Genomic DNA, 19024 nt, shown 5'->3' with positions numbered 1-19024 from the left:
AGGGAAGGGAAGGGAAGGGAAGGGAAGGGAAGGGAAGGGAAGGGAAGGGAAGGGAACTTTACCACTTAGGTGCTTTAAACTTTACACACCAAAACATTATGTAAGCTTCCAGAGAACTAAGAAGAACAAGTTTTGTCATTGGTTTGATAATGAATCTCTGATTTGGCAGTGAGATTACCAGTTTAAATTAAGTTCAGTGAAAAGATGAACATCTTCCAGTTTCAGATTTTCTCATTTGAGGTTCACATATATCACACAGCTCAAAGATCTACAACATCTAATTAGAGACCACTGTAATACACAGCTCATCAGAAAAGGCAAATTGGGACCCTTTTTCTTTTTTTCTTAGAACAGCAACACCTTGTATTCAGACTAACCAAAGAGCCCCGCTCACAGCCGTGGTCTCTGATCTGAGTGGTTTCAGGAGCAGCATCTCAAATCTTACATACATTATGCAGCCTAATGTGTCACACCTGGGCACACTGCAATGATGCATCTGGGCTAACAATATTGAGAAATCAGCTCTATTGTGCTGTGCAGACACCATAGCTCATTCAGAAATAATTCAACTTGACGCCTCATTGTATGAAGTAGATGTATCCAGTGTGAACAAATGATGATCTTTAATTTTGGTAGTGTCATCTCACCTCCTTCTGGCAACTGTCAGTAGACTACAGTGTCCCAACAAGCTCAATGATGGCAGTCCTAACAAAAAAAAATAATTAAAAAAAAAAAAAAAACAAGGAGGAAAATGTTTAAATTATTGCTTCTGGAGCAAGGTTAAAGCAAGCTGGAGGAGTAAATGGGAAGGGAGAAGTTCCCAGATATATGAAGGAGGCTCTTGGCTTGGGTTTAGAAACAAAGTTATAAGCACTTTTTTTTTTTTTTTTTGGCCAGAACAGACTGGGAAACGTGTAACAGAAGAGAAAACACAAATACGGAAAAACAAATCTAGCAGTATTTTATCTCAGAAAAACCCCAAACCTTCCTTCTCTAATATTAATGAACAAATAGTCTGTTGTCCTTGTTTTCCTGTGCATGATCCAAATGTCAGATTTCCTATGACCCACTGGGCACGAGAATAAGATCCCACCAGAACCAAACCATCACAACCTGTTCCCTTCAGGAAGAGGGACTCCAATCCCTACCATCTCTTCAGCAAAACATCTCAGGACAGCTCAGACACCTCATGTTCCTCACTGGCAATGCCCCCAGTCCTTGCTTTCTCACCCTGCTCAGAGATAGTTCTTCCTTTTCCTGGCTTTACTCACACATTCTTTTTCATTTTCACACACCCTTCTGCTCTCTCAGCTTTCCATCCTAGCTTCATTCTACTTTACAAATGCACATATTCCTTTCTAAAATATGGTGGCTGTCAGCATAGAGTGAAGTAGTTAGATATCCCAGCACTTTCATATGTATATGACACATTAGAGTGAACTGGGATTTTACTGTTAATCTGAAACTCATCTTCTTTAACCACTCCCCTCTATTATTTCCTTTCTTACACTGAAACGATCACATGTTAGCTTTATGTTGAGACAGGAATAGGTCTCAGTTATTTCTGAGGCACATATTTTCAAGATGCTGAAAGAAAACAAGCAATAAACATATGAGATGGAAAGAGATTCTTGTACAACAGTCACTTCAACCCTTATTCCACTTCATGAGAATATAGTCAAGTAACAACGAAGCTGAGAGAATGCTGTGGAATACTTTGGTGTTTGAGCCTGGGGTCCAGTTTTAGATAGATAACACACTTGATACAGTTGCATTTGGATTTACAAGAACTAGATAGGCATAATGTAATTTCAAACAGCATTTCTCCTTCATATTTTCACAGAAAAAATCAAATATATGTAAATGATGTTCAAAGAAATGTGTTTTATACTCTCATAAAGCTCATTCTGATTTATTTATGTGCTGCAATAGCTTCATTTTGTGAAAAAATATATAATAATTGACAAGACCAAGTGAAAAGTTTGCAATGGTACTGGATAAGCCACCCAAGAAGTTAAATCAATTCCTTTCTGTTTATTTTTGCTATTTGTTTTTCTATCTGAGCTGCCAATTTTCTAACATATTAGAGAAGAAGTAGGAAAGTCTTTTTGATTGATAACAAGCTCAGATTTTTGTGTCAGATCAGTAGAGATTTTTTCAAAGTAAGAATTTTGTATGTTGCTCTTACATTCTTAGACAATTATTCTACAAAAAAATATTTAAATGCTCTTTTTTTAGCTGCTTTGACAAGAACACCAAAACAGTTCACATCACCCTTGACCCGCAGGGTGTACATCATCTTGTCAACATATAAACAAACACATGATGGGCTGTATTTTAATAGATTCTGTAAATATCAAGATCCAATTTATCAAAAGGTTTGCCAAAGAGACAGCTGTGGGGGTTGTGGTGTATGCTTGCATTCAGTGTTGTTGCAATAGGATCACTGCATGAAAATTGAGAGCTACTGTTGCTCGTACTTCCACATGATTATTTTTTTGGAGCACCGGGTTAAGCTGCAGTCTGTATATGCCAATTCATCTGTAGTGGAAATATGCAGACTTCCGGGCAGAAGCCACATGGCTGGCTTTTATAATAATCCCTCTCCTCTCTCCCCGTCTTTATCAGACAATTCCTCTGATGTGCTGCTCTCTGTCAGAAAAGGAGGCTGAGAGGAATTTATACGCACAGAAACTCTTACTTAGGAGACTAAGCAGAGCTCCATTTTGATAAGGTTTACACAGACACTGTAACTTTTCTTGGTTGACTTCATAGCGTCATGGATTTTAAAGCCAGAAGTGATCCCTTGATTGTCTACTCCAGACGATACTTCATAGGCCATTAAATTTCATCCAAGAAAAGGCACAAAATGGAGAGGACCTGTGTGCCATGGGTATCAGCTGCCCTCATAATGGTGGGGGCTTTCTAAAGCAAGAATTGATGAGACAGTCCCATCTGAAGCTGCAGAGATCATAACAAACCTGCAGAGATGAATGGCAGCCAGCACAGAGCACATATATGCTGGCAGTGCAATGAAAGATGGCTTTTCTCACAACACCTCAAACCACTGTGACTGGCCCAACCTCTGTGGGCAGTCCTAGGCCTCACTAAAACACAAAGAGAAAGAAGAGTACACCTGGTCACCTGAGGGAAAAAATTCCCAGAAACCACCCCACTGAAGATGAGCACAGTGAGATCTGGTTGTACCACTACTCATGCGAAGTGCAGACAGGCAGATGCAGCAGTCTTGCTCTCCTCTTCAATGGCCTAGGAAGTGAAGCAAAGGTTCAGAGCTGAGCAGGCTGTGAAGGCAAAGGCTCCGGTCACCCAGCCATGAGCAACAGAGCTCGGAAGAACACACACAACAATGTTTTAAAGAGTCAAAGCATGGTACCTGCCTCTCTTAGTGAGGTATTCTTATCTTCAACTGCTACAAAATATAATTATTTTCTTCTTTGAGACACGTTTTGTTTAATTTCAGCTTCTAGCTGTGGAATTTTGTCCAAGCCTTCCAAACCCATTGGAAAGCAAAGCCCATCATCTGCCATTTTTTTCTATATATAAGCACGCACACAAGTAAGTCAAGTCAGCTGTCAAGCTTTTCTTTAATTAACAGAGTACATTAAGCCCCATAAAGCTCCACCCAGTGGTGTTCTTTCAGAAATTGACTGCCTTCACAGCCACTTTGCACTCTGTTCTGTTTTCTGACCATTCTCTGGTTGTGGTCTCTAGACACAATTCAAAAATATTTCAGTCACACGGTATTACTCATTTTTTACAATTTTCAGCTGCCATAACCCTTCTGCTGGAGAGGAAAAAGCCACAGTGTTCACTGGGGAGCTCAAAGACATGCTCCTCTACTCATGAACAAGGACAAGGTCTCTCTCCTTACCCCTTCTGCATTTCCAGTGGACTCCTCTAGGATGCTAAGTGTAAGAGACTGACATATGAATTTAAAATATCTGCCCTCATTGAAATTCCTACTATTTTGTCTTGCTGGAATGGAGAATAACATTGGTGTCTTTTTATTCATTTGCAAGTACAATCACCAGAAAACACAGAATGAAATATAGATATGTATCAGTAAAAAATTTGTGCAGGCATATAATTAAAAAAAAAAATTCCAGGTTCAGGTATCACATTGTGAAGTTCAGAGCATCAGACAGCTCCAAAAACTACTGCTCCCCTAAACTGCTTCTGCTGCTTCTTGCTGGATTGTGATACAAGCTTGCAATCCGATACTGGGTTCTGATACTGGAAGACACTCCATGAAGGGAGTAGAGCAAAGCTCAGGATCGTTGGGTGACATTGTTGGGTGAACTTACAGCACCCAGGCCTCCATTTGTAATATTTATAGCTGTCATGTAGACAAGAGAGGGACTTTGTTTATTTGTTTAAATAGTGAAGTTTCTAGGATTTTTCAAGTCAGTAAATAATATGAAATTACTAAACTGACTCAGCTGGTGTATATGTGCAAAGCTGCCCTATTATAAAATACAAGACCTCCTCCAGTACTTGTAAGTGCACCATCAGCTTAGGGTTTAACTGGAACCAGTAAGAAGCCCGTTCAGTATTACAGTTAGGCTAAACTTCCTATAGCTGAAGTGAGTGAAAGAATATCTCATCTTTAAGTCTTCGGAAAATTCAGGAAGCTGTTGGTCAAATAGTGATGTGCAGTTTTCCTAGCAAAAGCTGTGTTGGCGGGCACTGAGATCCAGCTCACTTCCATCACAACAAACAGCTGGGCACCATCCAGATAACCTCCCTAGGACTAGGGAATGACTTTGTGTTAGCAGATATGCTCCCACATGGCTAACAGTCTTGTATCTGGTCAGCTTAGTCCAGAGAGACAGCAAGATTGTGCCCATTTGTGCCTGACCATGATTCATCCTTACTGTGGTATCATATTTTCTACAGCAGTGATAGAGACACTTAGACAAAAGATCTCCAAGAATACCTTTTCACGCTCAAAAATGTTCACAAGATATCTTTTGTAGTACTTGCAAGTTTTGATACCTTGAACTAGGTAAAATATTTAAATGAATCAACACGAGAGTAGGAAAAACCCAGAGCATAAAACCATGAGAAGACAGAAGGAAAACAACTAGTCCTGAACACTGCCATTTCTTAATGGTTTGCCTTTGACTTTCTGTGGGATATCCACTGCTCACGTTCAGAAAGGCAGCTCAGAAAATGGTCGGCACTCCAGTGCTCATAAGACAAATCTAGCCTGGCTTATGAGATAGTGCTGAAATTACCTGTAATCTCTGAGAACAAAGGAAAGAGAGAGTAATCTTCTGCAAGAGTCACAGTCTGAGAGAGCCCAGGCTCCTTCTCCAAATTAACTGGCACTTCATTGCCCTGCTATCCTGCTCTCCATCATCCTCTTCAAATACATTGTTTTAGCAGCCAGCATCTGATTGTTGCCACAATTTTCCCTGTGATCTGGAGTTCTGCTTTTTCAGCTCCATGGATACATGAATTTGCTAAGCAAAAGTAGAAGATATCTAGCTCTCTTATTTTTATGGTTTGACCATCAAAAACTATGAAGGAGGGAGAAATTCAGACTTTCAGTCTATGGCAATCTGATCCTTGGGTGCTTCACAACTAAGTCTTTCCTACACAGAAATTTCTCAATACTAATACTTTTAGAAATCTACCAAATAAATACCAAGTTTCAATGGCTGTCTGTAGCCACATCTAAATAAAAGAATTGAATTACCTATCAGAATATTAAAGTACATTCAGTCCAGCTTTGTCTGTGACAGAAATGTTTTTTCACACTTAATATGGGAATACAGCTAGAAGTAGAGATGAATGAACTCAACAGCAAACTTACTGCTAATGCTCACATAAATTAAGTCACCTTCTACACAAAAAGGAAAAGCCAGAATGTTTGTCCTCTTTGTACAAATTAATAAGACAAATGCACATACTTGAAAAAAATCACAAAAAGTGTTTTAACCTAAGATTTTTGCTTTAGTAACAGAAGTAAAAAATAATTAAAAAGAATAACATTATAAAACAAAAGTGAGAAAAAGTAAAAAAATGAGTAAAGAGAACACCATTGTGATCTGAAACTTCATTAGGTTGGATCTATTCATTAATTATTGCCAGGAAATGGAATTGCTTTGCTTTAACTATCAGCGTAGCCAGTAATTTTCTTCATGGGTACAGCAGTACGTTTAAACTCTTGATGATTGAGAGACATGGTTTAGTGGGGTTATTGGTGGTAGGTGGATGGTTGGACTAGGTGATCTTGTAGGTCTTTTCCAACCTAGCTAATTCTATGATTCTATGATTCTGTGATGCTTGACATCCTTTAAAACTGATAATGTGAAGGTCAAATGCGACAGAGAAAGGAGCATTTTTCCTGAATTTTTCACCCACAAGAAGCTGGGTGTGGGTGCAGTATGGAAGCCATGCACTACACAGCTCTGGAGAGGGCAGAAGGCATTGCTCATACCTCTTCAGCCGCTATCGTCATTACTTCAAGTTGCGATTGAGTCCTGAGAGGTATCACTAGCTACTTCTGCTCAGAAACACAGGCACTGTGACATACAGGCCATAGAGCAGGAGTGAACCGCGTAAAGTACAGTACATGGATGTGTGAGATTTCAGGTAATAATGTGGAAGAAATAGACGATTAAGCTATGAAGACCCTATGAAGTCCTTAAAGCAATCCAACAAGACAGTTGTCATATTCCTGAAAAGGTGCCATTGGATTTGTCTTGGTAGCAAACATTGAAAACGTACACAAAAGTAAGGGAAAATTCTGCTTCAGACAATGAGATTACATTCCTGCAACGCTAATGCCTCTGGGATACATCACTTTTGGGTAATTAGGGCATAAAAATTAACATTTGATTAAATAAACAAAAAAACACAAAGGTTAAGAAAAGAGACAGACAAATGTAGTTGCTGGAGGAAAGGGAGGTTGTAGACCTCAGCCTGACCCACAGCCATCTTTTGTTGGGAATGGCAGACCCCAAGGTCAAATAGCTGTTTAGCCAGAGTTACTGTCTGAGCCCACCCAGGCTCAGATATATAGCCTACTCTAATGCTACGCTGTATGGCTAAGACACCCCTGAGCACAGGCCACATGCTTGCTGCTGGAGAACTCTCACTGCTAGAAATTCACCAGACCCCTGGACTGGGGATACAATGGACACCATTCTGCACAAACAAAGGAAGCAAATTAATATTCTTAAAAGGCTACCTCTTCTCCCAGGTGCCCCACGGGGATCGTGGTTTCATCAGAAAAGGAAAGAGAATGAAATTCATGTCAGAAAACTTTGATGCAAAGATTTGAACATCAATTTGGAACCCATTTTTTTTCTTAAGATCTTAGTGATTATTAATGTGTGGTCTAAGGAAATGCCGATGCTCATCTTCACTTTGATTCTCATCATAATTGCATAAAAAATTGAGCTTCCTAAACTCTTTACCTGACCTTTAAATATGCTGAAAAGTGTATAGCAAACCAAATTCTTCTGTGTTGGGCTATGAAAAACAGAAGGTGTCCAGTCCAGTGAAAAGTTTTGGTCACAACACAAAAATGAGACCTCAGCTTTCTCAGGAAACACTTCTCTCTGGTGAAATGCCAGAGACAGCCAATCTGCAGGTTTGGAAGCAAGGAAAACTGGGAACAAGGACATTGCTGAAAACACAGCTGAGGTCCTGGATTGGTGCACTGCACCAGCTGCTCCAAAAGGCTGCAGCAGCATTAAGTGGAACTTGTAATTTTCATGTAACTTTTTGTGCATGTTAGTTTAAAAGGGTAATTTACTGACCTGCAACCTCCACTTTTTTTTTCCATGAAAATAATCATCTTGCTACAAAGACAACTTTTTTTCCTGTAACCTATCCATTTTGATTAAGTATTCTCATTATATTTTTGCTCAAGTTAAAAAAGAAAAAGATCATTAAATGTAAGTATTCTTGAATTTTACCAGTGTATGTCATCTAGAGGCACCTAACCAATCTATACAACAGTTCTCCTGCTCTGAAATGGACAATGGTGCTACGTCGTGGAATCAAATAATTTTTAAAAATAAAATACTTTTTCTTTGCCATGAAATGCCAAATCCTTCTCAGAATGTTTGCTCTGAAAGACAACGTATCTTTTTGATCTTTTCACCACTTGCAGAAAAGAAATAAAACCATGCTCACAAAAGAAAAACACTTTTCTTCTCAGAACGCAGAAACGAGAAGTTCCATTTTTGACTAGCTTAATTGCCAGAAAGGGTGGTGACGCACTGGAACAGGTTGCCCAGAGAGGCTGTGGATGCCCCATCCCTGGAGGCATTCAAGGGAAGGCTGGATGTGGCTCTGGGCAGCCTGGTCCAGTGACTGGCAACCCCGCTGTCAACGGTTTACGGGCGTTAGGCCCGATTCCGTGACGAAGGGGACGGGGGACCCACGGGCCCACGTCCCGGAAAAAGGGGAAAGGGGAAAAGGGTAGGGAGATGGCCCTGAGAGCAAAGAACAGCGGCAACAATCTGAGGAGAAACAAACTAATTTACTAAATAAAATATCGGAATGCAAAACAACACACTATAATACAATATAATTGCAATTTAAGCTGATAAATCCAATACAGAGAGAGAGAATGTCCCAAAATCAAGGTAGGCCTTACTCTACTACCGACGATAAGATGGCTGGAGAGCGAGGTGCTGCCAAGACGAGAGACGGGCGGAAAAAGGGACAAGGTCTCGTGATCTGCAAGTTTTTACACTGTGAGCTTTTATCTTTTCCCTCCGGCTGGAAAATGGTAACAGAGGAGCAAAGTACCATGGGGACTGTAGTAGTCCTTCTCCTCCAAGAACTAGGTACATTTATTACATGATGTTATGATGTGGAGTAACATTATATTGGAGTACCAATAACCGAAAATCATAAACCCATGACACCCGCCCATGGAGGGGGGATGAAAAAGATGACCTTTGAGGTCCTTTTCAATTCAGACCATTCTCTGATTCTATGATGACTCCAGTCCAAAGTCAGATCACTTGACAGCAACATACAGAAGGTTTTGTGAGACTGTTTCACTGTCATCTGCTAGTTCTGCACCCAGTTTTTAGCAGTCAAGCACAAGACGTGGTCAAGATGTAAAAAACTGTTGCTCTTATGAAGCCTACCTGGTAGAGTTAAAGAAACCTTCATTTACCTTTGTATGGAATGGAAAACTGGTAATAGCAAACATGTGAGCTGATTGTATAGAAGCAAGGTAGTTTAAACTGAAGTAAATGGCAACGCTTAGCATTGTAAAAAAAACAGTCTGTATGTCTAGTCCCATCAATATATATGTGAATGTGTATCCATATAGGATTTCATCACGATGTGCAAAGAGTTTGATTCAGGCTAAAACATAGCCAGTGGGAAAAATCTCTCCTCCAGCATGCTATTCAAAATAACCAGGCAATATCTGAACTCCAGTCAGTATTATAATCTACTTTCCTTAAGGATGCTTCACCACTCTGTGACAGCTGAACAGTTTGTATTCTCCCAGGATGTAGTGCTGAGTGGGAAGGAGCCATTTCATTCAGTAGGTCTTCACTCGTCCATGCACTGAGCTGAAAGAGACTGTGAGAACTGCCGGTCCTCCACATGATAACAGAACATGCTCCCTCCAACACTGACACCGCAACTTCCTTGGTAAAAGAAGAGCTGCTACACTGGCCACAGGCCACTTCTACTTAAGGCTGCACCTCAAGTACTGTGTCCAGTTTTGGGCCCCTCGCTACAAGAGATCAAGGCCCCAGAGCGTGTCCAGAGAAGGACAGTGAAGCTGTGAGGGGTCTGGAGCACAAGCCTTATGAGGAGCAGCTGAGAGAACTAGGATTATTTAGTCCGAGGAAGAGAAAGCTCAGGGTTGACCTTATTGCTCTCTACAACTACCTGAAGGGAGCTTGTGGTGAGGTGGGGGTCGGCCTCTTCTCCCGTGTAACTAGCAATAGGATGAGAGGGAATGGCCTCAAGTTGCGCCAGGGGAGATTCAGGCTGGACATTAGGAGATACTACTTTTCTGAAAGAGTGGTCAGGTGCTGGAATGGGCTGCCCAGGGAGGTAGTGGAGTCACTGACCCTGGAGGTGTTCAAGAAACATTTAGATGTTGTACTGAGGGATATTGTTTAGTGAGAAAGATTGGTGATAGGTGGATGGTTGGACTGGACAATCTTAGAGGTCTCTTCCAACCTTGATCATTCTATGACTCTATGATTCTAAAAACTCAGTGCAGAATTCATTCAGATATTACAGAGCTAAGGCCTACAAGCAGTAGCTGCTCCCTACTGGGCCACCTACAGCAGCATGCTGTAGATTGTGGTGTCTCCCTGGGGCAACAAGTTTAGCATTCACTGGATGAAGGTTCTGGAAACAGCTGTTGAAGGAAAGCTGCAATAGCCTCAGCTAGAGACTATGATCTATTCACAACCAAAGAATGACTTTTTCTTCCCTTTTTTAATGCCACTTCAGAGTTGTCTGTGATACTGTGCTAAAATTGGAGAGCAGATGCCAACAACGCAGAGACAGCCTATGAACGCCTCAAAAACAACGCATTTGTGAATACAAAATTAAGACATCTAAGAACAGCCAAGACAAGCTTTATCTTTATTGCAACTGGCCAGACCTAAATTTAGCTGACTAGTCTCACAGCCCATGCCATTGCTCATCACTTCTTTGAGAAACATTAATATTATCACAAAATGTATGTACAATGTAGAGTAGGCATCTTCTGATGTTTGCCACATTGGAGGTGAACAAATGTCCCTGTGTCCACAGCTGTCCTTGCAGTCCTGTTGGTCACAATAAAATGAGTTAACACAAAACCAAGGAAATATCTGTAGCTCAGTAGAACTGCACATTTCCAATTGGAAATTAAGATGTCACCTAATAGCAACTGATTTTCCAAAAACTAACAAATAACAACAAAAAGCAACTATGGAAGTCCAACTCATTTGTCCTGAGTAATCGGGGATCTCATTCATTTGCTTTTACTGGAGCAACAGAAGTGGGGACAGAATTCAAGACAACTTAAAATAGAAATAGAAAAGACTATTGAAAAGAGAAGGTTGTTTTTGTGTTTTGTTGGTTTTATTTCAGTTTTTTTTGTTTACTTTCAACTGTGACTTTTTGTAAAATGGTGTCCTAAATATAACATCAGTCACCAATCCCTCCTGCTATTAGAGTTCTCTTGATGGCTTGACAAGCCACTCTCCATAGTGAATGCTGACATGACATCAGGCAAGAAGTAGATGAAATAAACAATTTTTTTTAAGTACTGCCCTTTACAGGAGTGGAAGATTAGCCTAGGTAACAGTCATAAATGCTACCTTTGCATACTTAATTTTCTTTATACAAGACACTTAACATAGGATTATTATTGTTGTTGTTATTACTGTTACTATTATTACTGTTATTAGGATTGTAACAAATACTGAACATTCTTGTATTTCCAAACACAGGGTTCTCTTCCAGGTGTATGGCATGAAGAACAGAACCTTCCTGTGGCCTCTGTTTCTGTAGGAGTTTTCATACTCCTGATAAAACCACTTTTCTCTTCTTTGTAGTTTCATGGATGAAATCAAAACATCTTATCATCTTAAGAAATGACCTGAAATCACTAAATTTACTTGCTTATGCAAAATGTACCAGGTTGAATTACTGCTAAGATACTGAATCGTTTATGTACACCTTGATAAATCCATGAAACATATACGCAGTACAGTATGAACAATAAACGTATGAGTTACAGATTTCTTACAAGATATAAAAAATATTATTTTCTTTGATGCTAATATTTATTCAACTAAATAAAACATACTACTACATAGTTACTAGCAATGCAATCTTTTCTTTCCTCACAGTGAAATATTATTCTTAAGTCAAATTAAAGCATTCATTCAAAGGCACCATTAAGTTAACTGTGCACTACTGCTGTTGCATGTACAGTAGCAGACAAACATGCAGATGGCTTTGTGCTTCTGAAAGAATGGTAGGCCTATCTTGGAAAAAAATGATTTAAGAACTGTCATCAAAACGATACGGTGTTATTCACTCATGCCTGAAGATCCCATTAAATCAAAGTTCCTGACACCATCAATGGGTATCTTGTCCAAGCAAGGGTTGATTAACAACTGCAGGATACCAGCTCTTGGAAGCTTACAATCTGCATGAGGCATGGCAAAATTAGCTCACTGTGGCTACAGCTGAAACACATGTACAGTTGCAAAAATAATCTTCTCTATGTACCAGCATTTTGAGCTTTAGCATTTGGAGGTTTTCACCATGTGCGTATCACTCACTTTCACACAGGTAGAAAGAGCTGTGGTTTTGTGGTTGGCAGCTAGCACTTTGCAGTTTTATTGTATTTATTTTGATATAGGAAAACTTCTAGAGCGTATTTGCTTTGTGACACAATGTCTTTATAATGTCTTGCAGAAATAATTGACCCAAATGAAGTTACTATACACTATATCTATTGGTTAATTAGAACTTTAAGATGCAACAAATAAAACACAGTATTGACTTTTAAATCTTCAATCAAATAAATATTTACAGCTGCAATTTGCCAAAATTATTTACCTTTCAATAATGGATCATGAAGAGAATACTCACTACAGATTCAAATGAATGCCTTGGCCATCAGCAAGCAAATTACAAACAATTGGGGAAGAAAAATAAACACAAAAAAACACTTTCAAGCTATCTTTGCCATCTGTAAAGAGCTGATGTAGTTTTCCTTTAAAGATGTGTGATCTTCTACATTAGTAGACTTCTTGCAATGCATAATTGACCTTGAGATGGAGAATAACGTAGCAGTGCAGTGGCTTTTCTTTTAGAGAACAATGAGTATAGATACTAGAGGACATGCCTGTTGTCAATGATCACTGCTGAAATCTGCCTATACCACACTGGGATAATCAATTTTGTAAATGATTGCAATAATCAAGGAAATTGCCTAATTTATAAATCCTGGCATATAGCGTTTTAATGGATTCCTACATTTTAATGCTGATGCTTTCAAAGCCAAATGAATTGTTGTCCAAGCTGTCACTACACAAAATGATAAAAACATTCAGTCTTGTGGGTAACTACATCTCATGGATATTCAGACCGTCAAGTACATAATCACTCATTAGTGAATTCTGTGATAGTTCTCAGTAGCAAAATAACATCAGAAGGCCACTGTTTCCCTGTGAAAAAGCCTTCCCTGGAACAGCCCAGTACTAGTGAACCCATATGTTTAAAATATTTCCAGTCCTCTTTGCCCAGATAAGGTAACACGCCATTTTACCTTTCTTCTTATTTATTTTCTTCCGTGCATAAAATAATCTTGTTTCTTTAATTCAGAGGCAGGTCCAACAACTTTTTGATCATTAATCACACAAATACAGGCACGGTTAGTATAGAAGAATAAAAAATGAAGAGCTTGGTGCCACGGCTATTAATGGGGGGTAATTCTCCCTAATCTGCACTCAAGCTTGTACTCCATACTTAAACGAGTTCCAGAAATGTAGTTATACACAGATTGCTATTCTCAGTAAACCTTAAGCAATTGATTTCAGCCAATAGTGGGCTGCCAGTACTTTACTTACTGCTCAATCTCACTAACCTGACATTTATGGTGTACTGATTGGCCTCTGTCAGTGGTGGTGGTTGTAAATTCACTTTGAAAAGCTTTGTGTTAACAGCCTTCAACCAGGCTCTGAGACGAGTACGAGCAGGCAAGCTGACAATTGCTCGACCTCCTGCCCTTATTACAGTGAGTAAATCAGGCTTTGAGCCATTAGGCTGGAGCCTGAGGCCTACACAAAAAGGATTGACATGACTAAAGGTCAACCTCTGTCACACATGTGTAACAATTTGGATAATGGAATTCTGTAACTTATCTGAAAAAGGTGCCAAACGCATAGGAGGAAAGTACATGCTAGACTGAATTTTACAGTTTTTATGTTAAGCAGACATTTAAAAGTCTGCATTTTGAAGTCAACACATGTTTGATGACATGTAATCTGGGGAAACAGAACGTATAAAGAAGTGACTGAAGCAGTTCTGAGAAATACTGAGCATCATCCCTGTGCTGAAAAGTGCCAGCTGCAGTTTTGGCTTATCAAATCGATCACCTACACATTACTGGCAATATGCAATATATTTTTGGATATCTGTACATCTCATTAAAACACTGCCTTTTTCACCCATATTCAATCAAAAGTCAATAGAAATAATTTACTGCTAATGTTATCATAAATTAAGAGTAATTTCTTGCCTTATAACAGTAGATTTTATCCAACAATGGAAATTGCATTTTGTAACAAAGAAAAGGAAAGGGAGGGGAAAATGTTTCCCAAATTTTGGTGGTTGGATCTCTTTTGAACAAGAGAGAAAGCAGTCAAATAAAGACAGAAATGAGCTTTTATATTTATTTGTATTCCACTGTCAGCACTTATGGGTGTTACATAATATAACTGTCAAGGTGACAGTATATGCTATCGAAAAACAGACAGCCACTGCACAATTCCGCAATTTAGATCATGGGATTTGCTGCTGTTATTTTTCTTAAGACTACTCTGCTCATGTACATGTTTGGTGCTGCCCTCAGAATTTTTCTTTTCAGTAACAGTGTTGAGGTTCTGGGACAGCACACAACTGCCCACCAAATTTTATTCCACACTTTCCTTCATTAAATGGAAGCCAAACGAGATTTCTTTTTTTTTCTTGCACATGCTCTTAGGAATACTTATCTGCTCTGGCATACAACAAACACCTTGTGTACATGGAATAAATATACTCAAGATACTGAATTATATAAAAATCAGGTGTCTTATCAAACAGGCAAAGTTTCTAAAGGAAGAAGAAAGTGTTAGTTTAGTCTTCCTAAGAACAAGAATTATCAAATTTAAACTAGCTTTTGTATTTGGGATCAAAATGACTTTAGATTGACTATAACTTACAAAAAAAAAAAAAAAAAAGGAAATACGTGGTACTAAGTGATACAGAAATATTAATGTGGGCAAGTTGCTTTCTAGCAGCTTAGTGTGATTTTCTTCTAAGGCTCATAAATTAAAGAAGCTGTTATGCTGAACACGCTCTAACAACTTTCAGCTCAGTAAGGTACTGAATAAAACACATTTCCAGTAGGCAGTATGTGAATTCAAAATCCACGTAAATGTAAAAATCATTGTATTCTTGTAACAGAAAACAAATGCAAGGTTTGGACACCACAAAAAGGCAAAACAAAACATCAAGAGAACAGCACCAGCTGTTAATCTGCATAATTTAAGATATAATAGTAGTAACAGCACTTTTTTTTTTTTTTTTTAAGCCAAAATTATTTGAATTTCATGAACATGACATATTTGAAACAGGGCTGACAAGCAGTCTAGAATACTAGATGATGGATTACTGAGAAACATAGTTTTCACTTTATAATAGAACTATGGCATGCACATAATTCTATCCCCTAGTGCTTTGCTGTAGCAGTGAATTTAGCCCAAAACTACAGCCTTGAGAATTTAAATACAAATCTATCACCATAACTGGAATGAGTTCTCCATTTGAAAGGTAGGGATTCTCTCTGCAGATTAATTTGCACAGAAGTGCAAGATACCACCACATGGACTCTGGCCAGCATGTGTCCCAGCAAAATGCACATTATAGGTCTGGGTGCAGCCAAAGGCAATGATTTCTCTGACTTCAGCTGGGGCACAAGAAGACTGCTAAGTTACCAGCCAGTACTTTATTAACATGACAAGCACTCCTTCTAGTCATGCCAGTTAATCCTGTCCATTTGGGTGGAAAATCAGTAACACAGTTATAGAACTTTGTAGTTACCGATGAACATCACACTGTATGTATATTTTGCATAACACTGTTAAAAAAATAAAATAAAATAAAATAAAAAGCTAGGAAATGAAAAAAAAAAATATTCCACAAAAAAAAGAAGAAAAAAAAACCACAAAAAAACTGTAATTAAGTCAAGTTAAAATAAAGTGATTAATGTATCTGATATTGTTAGGTTATTCCAAGAAAAAGACTATTTCATCTTTGGCAAACAGAAAAACAAGAAAGACAGTAAACTGTTTATTGGGCAAATTAAGAAAAGGAAATGGTAAGATTCCATTCTTTGATACATCTGTCAGTAAAACTTTTTTCCTTTAAGCTGTATTCGCGGGGGAAAAGTCCACTTATGATTTAACTATTTCCAGAACTCACAGTTTAAAGATTTGAGCCTGAAAAACTTTGGGTACTAAAATGCATATGCCTTTTAAACCTCTGTATTTTATTCTAATAGAATGTTAAGTGTATATCATATACATTCCGTAAGTCTACTCTTATTAAATTTTGATGTTAAACAGAAAGGGGAAACCATGCGTTACTAGATTAATTTATCTCCGGGGAATAAGGACACATTAATAATTGAGATAATGTTTTCATATATGTTGGAATCAAGTTTGCCTTTTCAATTCTTTATTAGAAAACACATTAGGGAAAAATTATCTCATTCTCATCAGTAGGACCTAATTGCTGAGAAAGTCTCTGTTTTCCTTGCAATAACAAAAGGATTGTTCTCATTACTTCAAAATGAAAAAAAAAATCCAAAATATTATCAAGCAGTGCTGGAATAAATGTCTGTATTACCAAAGAGAGTGTTTATTTAATACACCCAGTCCTGTTTTTGTTTTAAACAAATCAGAGTTTATTGTATTTTTATAAAATACAAGCAAACTCTGGATTGGATAGAAGTGGGCCAAAGGGGAAAAAAGAACTACAACTAAAAATGACTAATATTTTTGGCTTTCTGAAGGGCAAATCTTTTTGTAAGTTATAAAAAATCATCTTGGCTGATTGCTAGAGAACTCTATAATTTCCCATGAACACCCATAGGTGTCAAGGCCTTTTGTGAGGTAATGGAATGGTATGTAATTCACTCTGAGTTGCTGTACATTATGCGATATGGATTACATACAAAGCAAACACTGAGTGCATGGTGGGAACACTTATGCAGACAGACTAAAGCATATTTCCATAGTGTTGAAATATACATCAAAATGCAATGTTTTCTGATGTTTCCCACAACAAAGAGAACTGAAAAAAAAATAAAAAGAAAAAGCCGCCAGATTAATAACTATGTTTGAAAGACTTTGGGATTCTATTTATCTGGTGTACACTGAAAACAGAGAGCTGTAAATGAAAACAAATACGTATCAACTTTACTTTGAAATGCAGCAACAAATATATATATATATATATATATATATTAGCCATTTACAACACTAAGAAAGATAAATTATCTCCATGAGGTCCATCAAGACCTAATGCTGAATAACAGTTCTGTAGGCATACTGGTATTTGTAGCCATCTTGAACAGATTCGAGAAGAATTTACTAGAGTCACAACTTAAGGAGGGACAATAGTAAGAAACTCCTTTAACATTTCCAGTGACTTCATCCACACTCCTACACCATATAGACCAAAAGAATATAGACTATTCAAATGCATACTTCCTATTGCTTTTATTTATTTTCATAGCTCAGCTTTGTAAACCCTCACACACTTTCTGCTGACTTTATTTAACTATGTTTTTTCTTTATTAAACATTAGTTCTCTGATAGATAAAACATACTGAATTGAAAGTCAAAATAAATAAGAAATGGACAAAGTTTTATGTTTAGCTAATGCTAGGGGTATGTTATTCTTTGCTAACAATTTTTGGCATTAGCAGAAATAATCTGAGACCATGAGCTGCCTACAATACTTCCCCTCTAAGAAACTAAATTGAATTCTTATTTTGAAGATAAATCACTTAAAATACACACACACTCTCATTTTTGCTAGCCAGCAGGAAATCTGTGTTGTCTGTTAAGAACAGAAGACCAAACCCATGCAAAAACTCAGCTGACACTCACTGGTGGCCTGAATCTGGATATCTTATTTTTTCTTGAGATCTTTTTCTTCTTCTCTTTTGGCAATTTCCCACAGACACATCCCACACCCCATCCCAACTCCTTCCTTGATTGTTTTCAACAATTTTAAGGTTAACCTGAAATCAGACCATTTTTGCCTATTAAAAAACACCAATATTTGTAACTTAACTTGCATAAAATGGACTCATATGGAATTAATCTAATTTTTAATGGATAATGTTAATACTTAAAATTAACGTACAATTCTTCAACTCCATTTATTTCACTAAATTTCAACAGTTTACGTAAGCCGATGATCAGGCAAGTTTACTTTATTACTTAACATTCTCATAACTGAAGTAGTTTAAACCAGCTAAAACATAATAAAAACTTGAAAGTCATTATAAAGTTACACTTTAAAAAAAAAAGAAAGATTGACAACATATCTTATAATGCTCTCATTGTAATAATCGGGCTTTGTCAGAAACAGATTTAAGCCCAATTTACTAATAGCCGGTATTAACAGTGAAACACCAACTCTACGGAAGCAGAAAAAAAACTCCCAACAACTTCAAGTCACCCAATATTTTACGGAGTACCTGTAGGTGCACACCAGGACAGACCTCTTTCTCTTTAATGTGAAACATTCTCTTTTGCCACAATGACTCATTTGAGCAAATACTTCAAGGCTAACCTCTGATGTGTTATTACTATTCATCTGCACAGAGGAATTTCATAGGAGTTCCAGCTAGTGGAAACAGGTCATCTATGCCAGGTAGCGTGAAAAACAGAACAAAAGGATGAAAAGAGAGGGTTGTCAGCCCCAAAGAACTGACCATCTAAATATTCACAGGTTTTCCATGAATAAGTACTATAGAAAGCATACTGGCTTCACAACATCAAGTATCTTTAAAGAATCTATTCCCTCTCACTTGCATGCACTGAAAACAGCAAAAGGGCTCCTGCTGTCTTTGTGGATTTCTTGTCAAGTGCCTCACCAGAAAGCATGTCCCCTTATTTCCTGAAGGTTCTGATTTGGTCTAAGTGAGTAAACACCACCTGTAGACCCATAGGCACACTCCTACTGCTTCTTCACAGCAGTTGCTTTGACAGTGAGC

The 19024-nt window shown here is 38.1% G+C and overlaps 1 protein-coding gene across 1 annotated transcript in view; it reads right to left on the bottom strand.

The window, feature by feature from the left end:
- The window catches only part of PRDM6 (PR/SET domain 6), a 77084-nt gene that overhangs the window by 45819 nt on the left and 12241 nt on the right, over nucleotides 1-19024 (bottom strand). The gene's annotated exons all lie outside the window — the stretch shown is intronic.

This window comes from Numida meleagris, chromosome Z (assembly GCF_002078875.1).
Source record: "Numida meleagris isolate 19003 breed g44 Domestic line chromosome Z, NumMel1.0, whole genome shotgun sequence".
Classification (NCBI taxonomy): domain Eukaryota; kingdom Metazoa; phylum Chordata; class Aves; order Galliformes; family Numididae; genus Numida; species Numida meleagris.
Note: the sequence above shows the minus strand (reverse complement) of the source record. Positions and strands in the feature narration are given on the sequence as shown.